Here is a 14243-nt window from a genome sequence, read left to right as displayed (position 1 = left end):
CCTAGTCATCCTTTTATTCTTGACATACCTATAGAAAGCCTTTGGGTTTTCCCTAATCCTACCAGCTAAAGACTTTTCATGTCCCCTTCTCGCTTCTCTTAGCTCCCTCTTTAGCTCCTTCCTGGCTACCTTATAACTCTCAATCGCCCCAACTGAACCTTCACGCCTCATCTTTACATATGCCGCCTTCTTCCCTTTCACAAGGGACTCCAATTCCTTACTAAACCACGGCTGCCTCACAAGGCCCTTTACACCATGCCTGACTGGTACATACCTATCGAGGACACGCAGTAGCTGCTCCTTGAACAATCCCCACATCTCATTAGTGTTCTTCTCTTGAAGCCTGTTTTTCCAATCCACACATCCTAAGTCATGCCTCACTGCATCATAATTTCCCTGCCCCCAGCTATAACTCTTGCCCTGCGGCGCACGATTATCCCTCTCCATCACTAAAGTAAAAGTCACCGAGTTGTGGTCACTGTCCCCGAAGTGCTCACCTACCTCCAAGTCTAACACCTGTCCTGGTTCATTACCTAGAACCAAATCCAATATAGCCTCCCCTCTTGTTGGCCTGTCGACATATTGTGTCAGGAAACCCTCCTGCACACATTGTACAAACACCGACCCATCTAATGAACTCGAGCTATAGCTCTCCCAGTCAATATCTGGGAAGTTAAAGTCCCCCATAACAACCACCCTGCTACCTTCACTCTTTTCCTGAATCATCCTCGCAATATTATCCTCTACTTCTCTAGGACTATTAGGAGGCCTGTAGAAAACACCTAACAGGGTGACCTCACCTTTCCTATTTCTAACCTCAGCCCAAACTACCTCAGATGGCAAGTCCTCTTCCATCGTCCATTCCACTGCTGTGATACTGTCTTTGACAAGTAATGCCACGCCTCCCCCTTTTTTTACCCCCATGTCTGATCCTACTAAAACATTTGAACCCTGGAACGTGCAACAGCCATTCTTGTCCCTGTTCTACCCACGTCTCTGTAATGGCCACAACATCGAAGTCCCAGGTACCAACCCACGCTGCAAGTTCTTGCAGCCCACGCTGCATGGGCTAACTTCTTGGAGATCATCTCCACTTTAAGCCGACAGTTATTGGTGTTGACAGTGGTCATGAATTGGAGATAGCAGTGTTGAACTGGGGTGTACTAAGTTAAAAATCACAAAACACCAGGTGAGAGAACAACAGGTTTATTTGGAAGCACCAGCTTTCGGAGCGCTTCTCCTTCATCAAGTGACTGTAGAGAAAAGGATTGTATGACAGAGACTTCATAGCAATATTTGCGAATGTAGTTTTGTGATTTGCATATTCGTGAAATAATCCAGGTGTTTTTCGAAATATAAGTTTTGCTGCATCGCATTGTAAACTTCTGTAATAAATTCTGTGTCTTATAATCTTCTCCACAATCACATGATGAATGAGCAGCCCTTTGAAAGCTCATGCTTCCAAATAAACTTGGTGTTCAATAAACGGGTGGTGTGTGATTTTTAACTTTTTACACACCAGTCCAAAACTGACATCCCCGAAACATGACTCTTTTCTGTTGTACATCCAGCAATCTGTCTAAACACAGTTGGTGGGTCTAAGAATATGGTGGTGGAAAAGCACAGTTGATGACGCAATATCAGAGGAGCAGTAGATTCGACGTTTCGGACATAAGATCTTCACAAGGAATTAGGCTTTTGTGTCAAAGAGGCTGTCAGATACAGAGGAGGGGAGTGGGGCTGTGGGAAGGCTGTTGTGATTGCGATAGATGCAGCAAGCTGAGGGTGAAAGTGACAGGTCTGAGAGGAGAGTGCAGCAGTTAGATGGGAAGGAAGTTGGACAAGTTGATTCGTTCAAGAGAGCAGTGCCAAGTTGGAAATTTGAGACTGGGACAAGTTGGGGGGGGGAGGCGAAATAGGGAAAGTGGTGAAAACCACGTTGATTAAGCGTGCTTGGGTGGTCCGAAGGTAGAAGATGACACAAATGGTGCTGACACAGATGATCTGTCATTTCATATTATTGGGTAACAAGTGAACAGAGGCAACAGTTAACATTGATCCGATGTGTGTTTTCTAATTCGATGTTATTACTGCCAGGGTGCAGTTACGTTAAAATGAACTAATACAAGCCAATTCGACCTTTCAGTGACGATGAGCTACATAATGTTGGCAACGGTGGTGATGTCTCATATCTACAAAACGGGAAAGCAATGCCCAGGCGCAATGTGGAAGAGGATATGGAACATGCGCGGAAAGAGTAATGGTGATGGTGGGATGATCGCTCCTCGGATCCAAAAACAGTAAGTGTACGGTGCTGGTAACTGAGATTAATCAGCGAATCCTCAGGCAGTCTGACTAAGCATCGAAAAGACAGCGTGGCCTCGTCTGTCAGCGGGGTGCCCCAGGGGTAAAGGACGTCATTCCTTATTCGGGCTACAAGCGGCTACTGTTTTCGTAGGTGGAGAATCATAACTTGTCAATTCAGCTAATTGGGCAAAGCTGTGACAAAGAAGGAAGGAATAGGCAAAACATTCCGCAAGAAAAGCAAAACTTATTAAAGGAGCTCTGTAGTTTTGCAATCATCACTGAAGAAAAACATAGTTAACCATTTCGACTCTGGTGACTCAATTTTATGTCCTGCCCTCTTAACCCCTGCACTGTCTCGCCACATTTGTCCAAAGACCTGTGGCTCTGTTTGGACACATGAAAGCCCACAGCAGAAGCTCAGGAGATTGAATAAACGCCATCTTCAAATACAGGGTCAAGCAATGGAGAAGAGGTGAGATATTCAACAGGCTGCTTGATGTGGCCTCCGTGAACTACATCACAGGAGGAGAGAATGGTGTGAATCCTTCATTTACACTAACGATTAGCCGAGGACAGCTTGTGCCTGAATGTAAATTGTGTCCTCTATTTGTTATCTAAGTTTATAGCTATTGTGAAGAATGTTTCTGATTGGTCTTGTCCAAAATTTCAAAAGTATGCACAACTCTCACCTTTTGTACGATTGTGCACTGCGTAGTTCCGTCTCAGATTAAATAAGCAGCTTCAGAGTGCCGTTTGTAGCTGACACAAAAGACAATGATTTCAGGCTTTGAAATGTTCTGCAGTAAAATGAAGGAAATTTCTGTTCATTCAGAACTGAATGTCAAACAGGCCAGCACAGTCTGTGACCTGAATGAGAATTTGGTGCTGCAGTTACTAACATGTGCTTGCTGCTAAAACGGTTATAGTTGCTTCAGAATCTTGTTTCAAAAATACCTCTTGTTGAACCACGGCAACCACATTAACTCTCTCTCCACTGATCCAGGCCCAGATCTGCGGTCAACCCAGAACAGCTGATATATTTCCTTCCCTGAAGGACGTTAAAGTAACGTTCATGTAGTGTTAAAATTTGACAGTTTATCTCCAGGAATGATAAAATTCATTCAACTCAATTTACTTTTGGGTTTTGGCAGACCTGTGCCACTCACTTCTTAAAACGTAGTAAAACACATTCCTGAGTTTGAAGTGTAGGCAGATCAGGGTTGATGCAGAGAAGTGTCTGGTAATGCGCTTTCGTCACAACAACACCAAAAGATGCAATGAACGGGAGCACAATTTTCGATGGTGCAAGAGCAGAAACATGTGGAGGTGTGTGTGTGTGTGTATATATATATATATATAAGCATTGTTGGGGACCTTTTGATGATTACTTGGACGGAAATTATGTTTAGAAATATGTGGTAAAGGCAACAGAATGGCGACAGAGTTTTGAATTGGTACAGGCGTGATGATCCAAATGGTTTCTTTCTGTTCCGAATTTGCTATTATTCTGTGAAATGAATCTGGTGGTTATACTTTGTGTTGTGTTCGAGTGGGACATCCACACAATTGGATGGAGCATCAGGAACGAAATGTACTGAAACTGGTGGAAGAGTAATAAAGAGATTGAGATTCTTGAAGATGTTCAGAAGGGAACATTTGAATTTGGAACAGTCGAGAAAACTTTGGTCTTCTCGTTCACATTTTTGTGCTCAAAAGCTGAAAAATGGTAGTTATGGCAGGTAGTATGTCAATTGCAAAAGAACAGTAATGATCGGGAAGAAAGTGTTGTTGTAAAGTGAAGCAGATTGAATTACACAAGGTAACGAACTCTGTCATGTAACTGATGATTTGACTTGGGGATTAACTGCGACAAAATAATAGCAAAATAATTGAAAAAGTGAAACGGACCACTCTGATTTCAGATGAACACAGAGGGGGTGTGAGGTAAACTCCTGAATGAGCTCTGGCTGCTTTGGCCAAAGCCTTGGATTCTGCTGAACGAACAGAGCTCAGAGTCCTTCTGCCTCTGCTTTGCCTCACTTATATAGTAAAGGAGTGTTCATGTCTGAGGTGGCAGGAGATAGAACCAGATGACAGGTAGAGTCATGGATTTAATGAAATGCTGAATATATGTTCGTACCTGTGTGGGTTTCTTCTGGGTGCTTCGGTTTCCTTCCACAATTAAAAGGTGGCAGCTTAGGTGAATTGGTCATACTAACTTGTCCATAGCTTTCAAGGTTGAGAAAGTTAGATGGATTAGTTCGGGGAAATGTCAAGAAAAATAGTAGAGGAATGGGTCTGAGCAGAATTAGACTCCCCACAGTGCGAAAATAGTCCCTTTTGCCCAACAATCAAAAACGGACCCTCCCACCAGGAATTCACTGAGACCCATTTTTTCTGTCATACATTTACTCGTGACTAATGCACGTAACCTACATATCCTTGAAAACTACGGGCAACTTAGCGCTGGAATCGAAGCTAGGTCCTTGAAGATGTGACACATTCGTGCTAGCTACTGAGCTACCGCAATGCAATGTGCGATACAGAATGGAGGTTTAGTGTGAACCTGTAGTGGCTAATGGCCTGTTTTCACATTGTTATGATTCTACGATTATATGAAAAAGGTCATATTTAATTACACTGTGTACTGGATGCAATTAACAGCAACTTTGAACTCCCTCTGTCAGAGGGAGACCATTCAAAGAGCTCTTAAAACAAAAGAACTAGGAGCAGAAGTAGACTATCCGGCCGCTCGAGCCTGGCTCCTCATGCACTAAGATCATGGCTGATCTTGTAGTTGCTTCAGCCCCACTTAACCGACCTCTCGCCGAAACACTTAATTATTTTATTGTTCAAATATATCCATTTCTGAGCCTTACAAACACTTACAAAAGTAGTGTCAATTACTTTACTGGACGAGGAATTCTATATAGATTTCCAAATCTTAGAGATGACAGGTTTAAATAGGCTTAATACAATGCTTTTAACACAAAGTGGATTTATTTGACTGTCATGTAGAACGGTAATCCCTTTCACAGCACTGGAGTTCACTACCTTCAGAAAAAAAAACACACAATAATGAACATCATTTTGTCATCAATCAAAAACAATTCACCTTTTTGACACAGCTACACAGGAGGTGGGACTTGAAACCTGACCTTCTGGCGGAGAGTTAGGGTAACATGAAGCAGGGCGATGTTCAGATTAAAAAACAATATCTGCCATCAGTCCTGCTGGCGTTTTAGGAGGTGGGATTTGACAGTAAATTCATTGGCACACAGTGCAGAAGTGTGGTCTTTCCCCAGTGTGAGATCGCTGGTGCACAGTGAGTTGGGTTTACGACTAAAAAACAGCCCCGCAGTGAGAGCATCCGTACAGTATCTGATCAGTGTGAACACATTGATGCATCACCAGATTCACACAGATGGCACTTCCAATATTCTGGACATTGAAAATGTCTCTCCTCTGTGTTAATCTGTTGCTGCTTCAGCAGTTTGGATTTCTGAGTGAATGGCTTCGCCCCCTTCGTGCGGGCCTAAGCTCTTTCCCCAGTGTGAAAGCTCATGGTGAGTGATTTGGGATGACCACACACTAGCCCACTCCCAAGGTGAGAGCAACTGAACAGTCTCTAATGAATATGAACACGTTGATGCGATGTCAGGGTCTAAGAACGTTTATAGTACTTAATTTAAAATGTCGGTCCACTGCATGAATTCAATGGTGTTTGAGCAGGATCCATTTCCGAAAATAATCCCTTCCACATTGGGAGCATGTGAATGGTTTCTCCCCCGTGTGAGTCCGCTGGTTCTTGCGAAGGTCACATGATTTTCACAGATAAGCACATCATGCATTCTAGTTATTTTAAAGCTCTATCATCTGAGAGAACTTTCTGGTAATTAAGCAGCGTGGTGGACAGAGAAAATCATTTCCCACACTCAGAACAGATGAATGTCCTCTCCCCAGTATCCTTGCATTTATGTTCTGATATAGCAGATGGTCTGTTGAAGCATTGTCCGCACATTCAACGCGTGTAATGTTTCTCCCCATTGCGAATGGTACTTTTCTTCCATCCATTTTCAAAATCCAATGATATTCAGACACTAATCGACTGAGTGACTCTGTCAGATTCTCGAGTAATGTTTGGTTTCAAGTCTCCACACTGCAAATCTCCTGCTTCTAATGTCCAGTGAAATTAGTTGAAAGAAAAAAACAAGTGAGAACCCCCCAAGACAGACAAAGACGATAAAATGAAGACGCAGATGGCGGCAATACAAGCCATCGCGTCTGCTCTCACCATTGAATGATATCAGGGCTGATCAGAAAATCCTCAGATTCACTTTCTTGTGTTATCCCCTAACTCCTGATTCCCTTATTGATTAAAATCTCTTTATATCAGCCTTGGTTACGCTGAATAACCAATCTCGACAGTGGTCTTCATTAACAAAAAATCCGCGGATTCAGTACATGTCAGTACACGAGAAGGAATCTTTCTACATAAGTCATAAATTTTTGATTACTATCTCTGAGATTATGTCTTTTGGTCATCGACTCTCTGACAAGTTGAATCAGTTATTCTGAATCTTCCTATTAAGCCCCTCCTAATCTAATGTATTTCAGTAAGGTCATTGCTCATTCTTCTAAACTCCAAAAAGTACAGGATCACTCGGCTCAGTGTTATTTCCCGTGAAAATCTCCCTCGCCCGATATCACTTAGGTTAAAATTCTCGGTCTGCCTTTCCTGAAATAGTGGGACAAACACTGTTTAGAATTCTATTTGTGTCTGACTCGTGTTATGTGTTGTTTTGTTAACACATCCCCGTCCTCTTTAAATGAATGCCAACATACCATTTCTTTTTATTATTACCTGTTGAACCTGGATGCCAGCGTTCATCTGACAAGGGCAATGACACATAATTCTCGGTGTGCTGCGGTGGTTTTCCCAGTTCAATAATATTTAGCATTCCTAGCCTTCTTGCCAAAGTGCATAAACCTCAATAGTTTTTTTACACACAATACATTTCGGTTAATGTTTGTTCGCTTACCCTGTTGCTATCAGTCTGCATGTTTGTTTTGACATCTATTTTGTGTCACCTCCAAATGACAGTACATTCATTTCCATCATCCGCGGGATCAGTGTATCAAGTCAGTAATTATGGCCCAAGTACTGATGACTCTGGGACTCCATAAGTTACAATTTGCCATCTTGAAAATGGCCTCTTGATCTCTGCTCTCTGCCGTAAATTCATATACTAATCCTTGGTCAATAAACTTGACAGATTCATAGCCCAAACAGTGTTGGTTCATGGTTCTTATCTAAAGTGGTATAATTTTAAACACCGTAATGAACACTATTTGGAAATCCAAAAGTATTTGATCTATTGGTAATCTGTCTTGCTTGTTAGGTCCTGAAAATATTTGAACAATTTGGGGTGGCATGGTGGCTCAGTGCTCAATACTACTCTATTGTAGCTTGATTGAGTCGAGTTCAATTTTTGCCTGGTGTGATTGTCTGTGTGGAGTTTGTGCATTCTTCCTGACTCGGCGGTAGTTTTCTCTTCGTGCTCTGGTTTCCTCCCACAATCCAAACGATGTGCAGGTTAGTCATTCTGAATTGCCTGCATTGCCAGGTGTATACGTCAATGGCAATTAGATGGTAGGTGAATGGATATGGGTGGGTTAATCTTTGGAGGGACAGTGTAGACTTGTTGGACCGAATGGACTGTTTCCATACTGTAGAGATTCTAGTCAATAAAGTGTCAGCCATGCTGACTCTTTTTGATTCTGTAATGTGTTTCAAAATGCTCTGTCATTCTAACTTGAATAACAGGCTCCAATACTTTCCAGATGACAGGGTTCGTTGCAAAATTGAGCAGAATTTGAGCGGCTGAGCACTCACAAAAGTTGACCATCCCTAAAGAGCCTCGGGAAACAAGAGTGATGAATTAAAGGATATCAGTATTCGCAGAGAAATTAATGGGATTAAAAGCCAAGCAATCACAGCACCTGTTAATCTATACCCAAGAGTACTTAAAGTTACCCGAGATAAAGTGGATGCATTCTGAAGCTACTGTCTTGAATCCAGATCGAGTAATTTTATCATCACCTTTCAAGATTCTATTGATTCTGGAACAATATCTATGACTTGGCGAGTGGTAACCAATGTGATTCCATTATTTTAAAAAGGAGATAGAGAGAAAACATTTAAAAATAGACCAGGTAGACGAACATTGGAAAACAATGACACATTGGACACAGTCGGCATAGAGATATGGAAGCTGAGAAACTGAGAATCCAGAGCTGATGCTCTTGTATACAATTCTCTGAAAGTAAGCATGCAAATGCTGCAGGAGGTGAGGAAGGCGAATGTTATGTTGACAATCGTAGCGAGAGGATTTGAGTACAAGAGTAAATTTACAATGTAACGGTGACACCATCGCGGGAGTGTTGTGCGCAGGTTTGGAATATTTATCTGATGAAAGATGTTCCGCCCCTGGAGGCAGCACTACAACTATTTCGCAGATTGCTTCATGTCAGGATGGATTGTTTACGATGAAATTTATTGGAGTTTATAAGATTGAAGTAGAATGTCCTAAAAAAGCTAATTGAATGACGAGAACGAGGGTAGGTCCGATCAAGGACAGTAGTGGGAGATTGTGTATTCTGTCGGAAGAGATAGGAGAGGTCTTGAATGAGTACTTTTCTTCAGTATTTACGAAGGGGACGGACCGTATTGTTGAAGAGGAGAGTGTGAAACGGACTGGTAAGCTAGAGGAGATGCTTGTTAGGAAGGAAGATGTGTTGGACATTTTAAACAACTTGAGGATAGACAAGTCCCCTGGGCCTGACGGGATATATCCTAGGATTATGTGGGAAGCAAGAGAGGAAATTGCAGTACCGTTGGCATTGATCTTTTCGTCTTCACTGTCAACGGGGTTGGTACTGGGGATTGGAGAGTAGCGAATGTTGTGCCCCTGTTCAAAAAAGGGAATAGTGATAACCCCGGGAATTACAGGCCAGTTAGTCTTACTTCTGTGGTAGGCAAAGTAATGGAAAGGGTACTGAGGGATAGGATTTATGAGTATCTGGAAAGACACTGCTTGATTAGGGACAGCCAGCACGGATTTGTGAAGGGTAGGTCTTGCCTTACATGTCTGATTGAATTCTTTGAGGAAGTGACCAAGCATGTGGATGAGGGTAGAGCGGTGGATGTAGTGTACATGGATTTTAGTAAGGCATTTGATAAGGTTCCCCATGGTAGGCTTATGCAGCAAGTCAGGAGGCATGGGATAGAGGGAAATTTGGCCAATTGGATAGAAAACTGGCGAACCGGTCGAAGTCAGAGAGTGGTGGTAGATGGTAAATATTCAGTCTGGAGCCCAGTTACAAGTGGAGTTCCGCAGGGATCAGTTCTGGGTCTTCTGCTGTTTATAATTTTTATTAATGACTTGGATGAGGGAGTCGAAGGGTGGGTCAGTAAATTTGCAGATGATACGAAGATTGGTGGAGTTGTGGACAGTAAGGAGGGCTGTTGTCGGCTGCAAAGGGACTTAGATATGATGCAGAGCTGGGCTGAGGAGCGGCAGATGGAGTTCAACCCTGCCAAGTGTGAGGTTGTCCATTTTGGAAGAACAAATAAGAATGCGGAATACAGGATTAATGGTAGGGTTCTTAGTCAGGTGGATGAACAGAGGGATCTTGGGGTCTATGTACATAGATCTTTGAAAGTTGCCACTCAGGTGGATAGAGCTTGTAAGAAGGCCTATGGTGTATTAGCGTTCATTAGAAGAGGGATTGAATTCAAGAGTCGTGAAGTGATGTTGCAGCTCTGCAGGACTTTGGTTAGGCCACATTTGGAGTACTGTGTGCAGTTCTGGTCGCCTCACTTTAGGAAAGATGTGGAAGCTTTGGAGAGGGTGCAGAGAAGATTTACCAGGATGTTGCCTAGAATGGAGAATAGGTCGTACGAGGATCGGTTGAGAGTTCTCGGTCTTTTCTCGGTGGAACGGCGAAGGATGAGGGGTGACTTGATAGAGGTTTATAAGATGATCAGAGGAATAGATAGAGTAGACAGTCAGGAACATTTTCCCCGGGTACAACAGAGTGTTACAAGGGGACATAAATTTAAGGGGAAGGGTGGAAGGTATAGGGGAGATGTCAGGGGTGGGTTCTTTACCCGGAGAGTGGTGGGGGCATGGACTGGGCTTCCCGTGGGAGTGGTAGAGTCAGAATCATTGGCGACCTTTAAGCGACAATTGGATAGGTACATGGATGGGTGCTTAATCTAGGATAGATGTTTGGCACAACATCGTGGGCCGAAGGGCCTGTTCTGTGCTGTATTGTTCTATGTTCTATGTTCTAATTGTAGTACGTCTAACAAGACAAATGTAGGAAGGATGCTCTCCATCTTCGTGGAGTTCAGAACAGTGGACGGGGTGGTCACAGTTTAAGCAAATGTGTATGTGTCATTTCGGACTGAGCTGATGAATTTGTTTTTCACTCAGAGATTGTTGACCCTGCAGAATTTACCGCCTGAGAAAGCAGTTAAGCCAAAAATATGGAATGTTTCCAAGAAGAAGATAGAAATAGTGCTGATGGTTAAAGAGACCAAACGGTAAGACTCGAAAGTGGCAGGAGGCTGGAGTGCAGGATCAGCCGTGATCATACTGAGTAGTCGAGCAGTATCGAACTTCAGAACAACCTTCTGTTGATCCTATTTTCTGTGCTTCTACTCATAGATGCTGGCATATTAAAACAGAATGATCGGAACTAACACAGGTATCAGCATTTCCTTATCAATACTGTATGAAAACTGTCTAATTTCTTACCGAGCAGCAACCTCGGAGCAGTTTCACCACACGGACTGCAGCATTTTGAGGAGAGAAAGAATGTTTCTGGAAGCTTCCTGTCGCGTGACACTCATTCAATCATTCCACTTCCATCTCAAACTGTTAAATGATCTGCGAAAAGTAACATTATCAAGCGGAAATACGAAAACATCATCTGGAATTTGCTGACATTGGAGGAGTTTGTGGGAACGGGTGCTGGAATGAGGAATCGTGTGGAAGGGAGGATGAGAGAAACGATGGTGTGGTGCGCAATGAATGAACCCACCAAACCCCACCTTCTCAGTTCTCTCTGTCGACTACCATCTCCATTCTCTCACCCTCCTTCGTATTGACCTCCAGCTCAAAGACAGAGATGTTCACGGGGGACACTTTCCCATCAATCTCAGTCACTGACACACACAAAAGGGCTTCCCAACAGCACGTACACCTCAGAGAAATCAGCAATGCTTGAACTGACTAACTTGTTTTTTCAGCCCCATTAACATAACAGACAGATTAACTAATAGTGAGTCGACAATTAAAAAAAACTGAATCAGGAATAGTGCCCACTGCGCTCTGTTGCTTAAACTGCAACCCACTCTTCCTCTCTCTGTCCACGGCCCAGCCACTCTCTCTCTCTCTCCCTGACGCCCACCCATTTTCTCTCAACACCACTTGCACTCTCCCCCTCGACCCAACTCCTACTCTCCCTCTAACTTCCACCCACTCTCTGTCTCTTCCTCCACCACTCTCCATCTAACAGCATTCCTCTCTCTCTGTCCCTCTCTCTGAACGCCCCTCTCATTCTCTGTCTGGATCCGTCTTCCACTATGTCTCTCTCCTACCTCGCACTCTCCATTTCTACCTGATTCCCAAACTCTATCTCTGACAGCCTCCCAATTCATTCTTATCTCTGTTCACCCGTTCTACTCGCTCTTTCTCTCCCCTCCCTTTCTCATTCTTTCAATTCGCTTCCCACTCTCTCCCTTTGTCTGTATCTCCCAACCTCTCTTTGTCTCTTGACAGTCTTCATATCTGTCTCCCTATCCACGTTCACTCTATCTTTATCCTATTACACTCCCTGTCTCTCTCCCTGCACCCCTCCCACTATATCTTACTGTCTCTTTCTGTAACTCTCTAACTCCTCCTACTCACTGTCTCTACCCTCCTCCCACTCTCTTTCTCCCTACTTCACTCCCAGTCTCTCTCTCTAAACCCTCTCACTCGCACGCTGCAGCCTCCCACTGTCTCTCTCGCTCTCAGTCTACTCGTTCCCTCTTTTTCTTTTCTCTCACTCTCTCTCGCTTCACTCCAGTGTCTCTCGCTCTCTATCTCTCTGTGTCTCTCTCGAACACCTTCCAACCTTATCCCTCCCCCACCAATTCACTCTCTTTCGCTACCCGTTTATCCTTTCTCTGTTCCCACCCTTTCTTGCTGTGTCTCTCTCCCTCCCTCAATATACTGTACACCCTGCACACGCTATCTCCTTCTCTCTACTCCCCCAGTCTATCCCGGTCTCTCTGTGACACTCTCTTTACCCTCCCACTCTTTATCTCGACCTCCATCCACCCTCTCTCCCTCCCACTCTTTATGGTCCCAACTATCTCTGTCATTAAGCCACTCCCACTCTCTCTAAGCTCTCCCACTTTCTCTACCTCCTTGTCACTCTCACTATTTGACCACCCTTTACCACTGAGCCCCACCACTCTCTCTCTTCCCCAACTCTCTCCACACATTTCCCCTGACTTTCTAATCTGCACTCTCTCTACACCCTCCTACTCTCTCTGTCTCTACTCCCCACTCACTCTCTCTCTCTCAACCCCTCCCACTCTCTGCCCACCACATTAACTCTCTCGATCACTGCAAATTCTCCCTCTCTCCTCTCCCACTCTGTCACTCTACTCCACTCCCTCTCACTCTCTACATCTTCTATCCCACTTCATCTCTCTACCCCCTCCCTCCCAATGTCTCTCCACCCACCCATCCCTCCCCATTCTCTGTCTCCTTTCCCACTCTGTTTCTCCACTCTCCTGTCGCTCTCCCTGTCTTTATCTCTCCTATTCTCTCTATTTCTCTTGCAGCCGTTCTCGGTAAACCTCAACCACGCTCTCCCTCGATCTGTCTTTCCACTCTCTCTGTCTCTCTCTTTCTGCAAACCCATTGCTCTCTCTCTCTGTCAGTCGCACTTTCTCGACCCTAATCCCACTGTCTCTCACAACACACTCCAACTCTCCCTGTCTCCAACACTATCCACACCCCCACTCTCGCTCCCGATTTTGTATCTTTACCTCTAACCCCATCCTATTCTCCGTCTCTCTGCCTTTACTCTTCTCGCAGTCTCTTTCTTTGCCCCACTCCCACTCTCTCCCTAAACAAGCCGCACATTCTCTCCCTCTTTCTCCTTCTTGCTCTCTCTCTAACCCCCTTTCATTTTGTCTCTCAACCCTTCCCATTCCGTCACTATCTAATCCCCTCCTAGTCTCTCTCTTCCCTTCCATCCTCACTCTGTTTCCCCGTTACACACTCTCCCTCTGTCTCTCTCTCGCTACCACTCTCCCACTCTCTCTTGCACTCTCCCTGTCTCTATCTGTCTTTGTCTCTCTGTCTCGATGCTCCCGCTTTCTCTGCCTCTAAATTCCTCCCAATCTTCCTTTCTCTTTCCTCACCCTCCCATTCTGTCTGTCTCTCTCTCTCTGCCCTCTCCCCCTCTCTTTACTCTCTCCCACTCTGTCACTCAACACACCTGCCCACTCTGTCTCTTCTCCCTCCCACTTTCTCTAAATCCTATCCACTCTCATTATCTACACCCCTTCTTATTCTCTCTCTGTCTGCCCCACTCCTACGGTCACTCTCACTCTCTTTCTGTCTACACCCGAAGCACACTCTCTCGCTCTATAACTCTGTCTCTCTACTCGCTCCTACTGTTTCTCTGTGTCTCTCTTCCACCCCTTCCACCCTCTCTTGCTATCTGTCGCTCTCTATCTTTCTCGCTCTCAGTCACACTGTACTCTCCTCCCACTGTCTTCCTCTCTGACCTCTAACATCTTCTCTCTCCACCCCCACCCACAATCCCTCTATCTCTACCCCTCTGCCACTCTCTCTTTCTTCCCT

This window comes from Hemiscyllium ocellatum, unplaced genomic scaffold, assembly GCF_020745735.1.
Source record: "Hemiscyllium ocellatum isolate sHemOce1 unplaced genomic scaffold, sHemOce1.pat.X.cur. R23, whole genome shotgun sequence".
Taxonomy (NCBI): domain Eukaryota; kingdom Metazoa; phylum Chordata; class Chondrichthyes; order Orectolobiformes; family Hemiscylliidae; genus Hemiscyllium; species Hemiscyllium ocellatum.
This window is presented reverse-complemented; position numbering follows the sequence as displayed.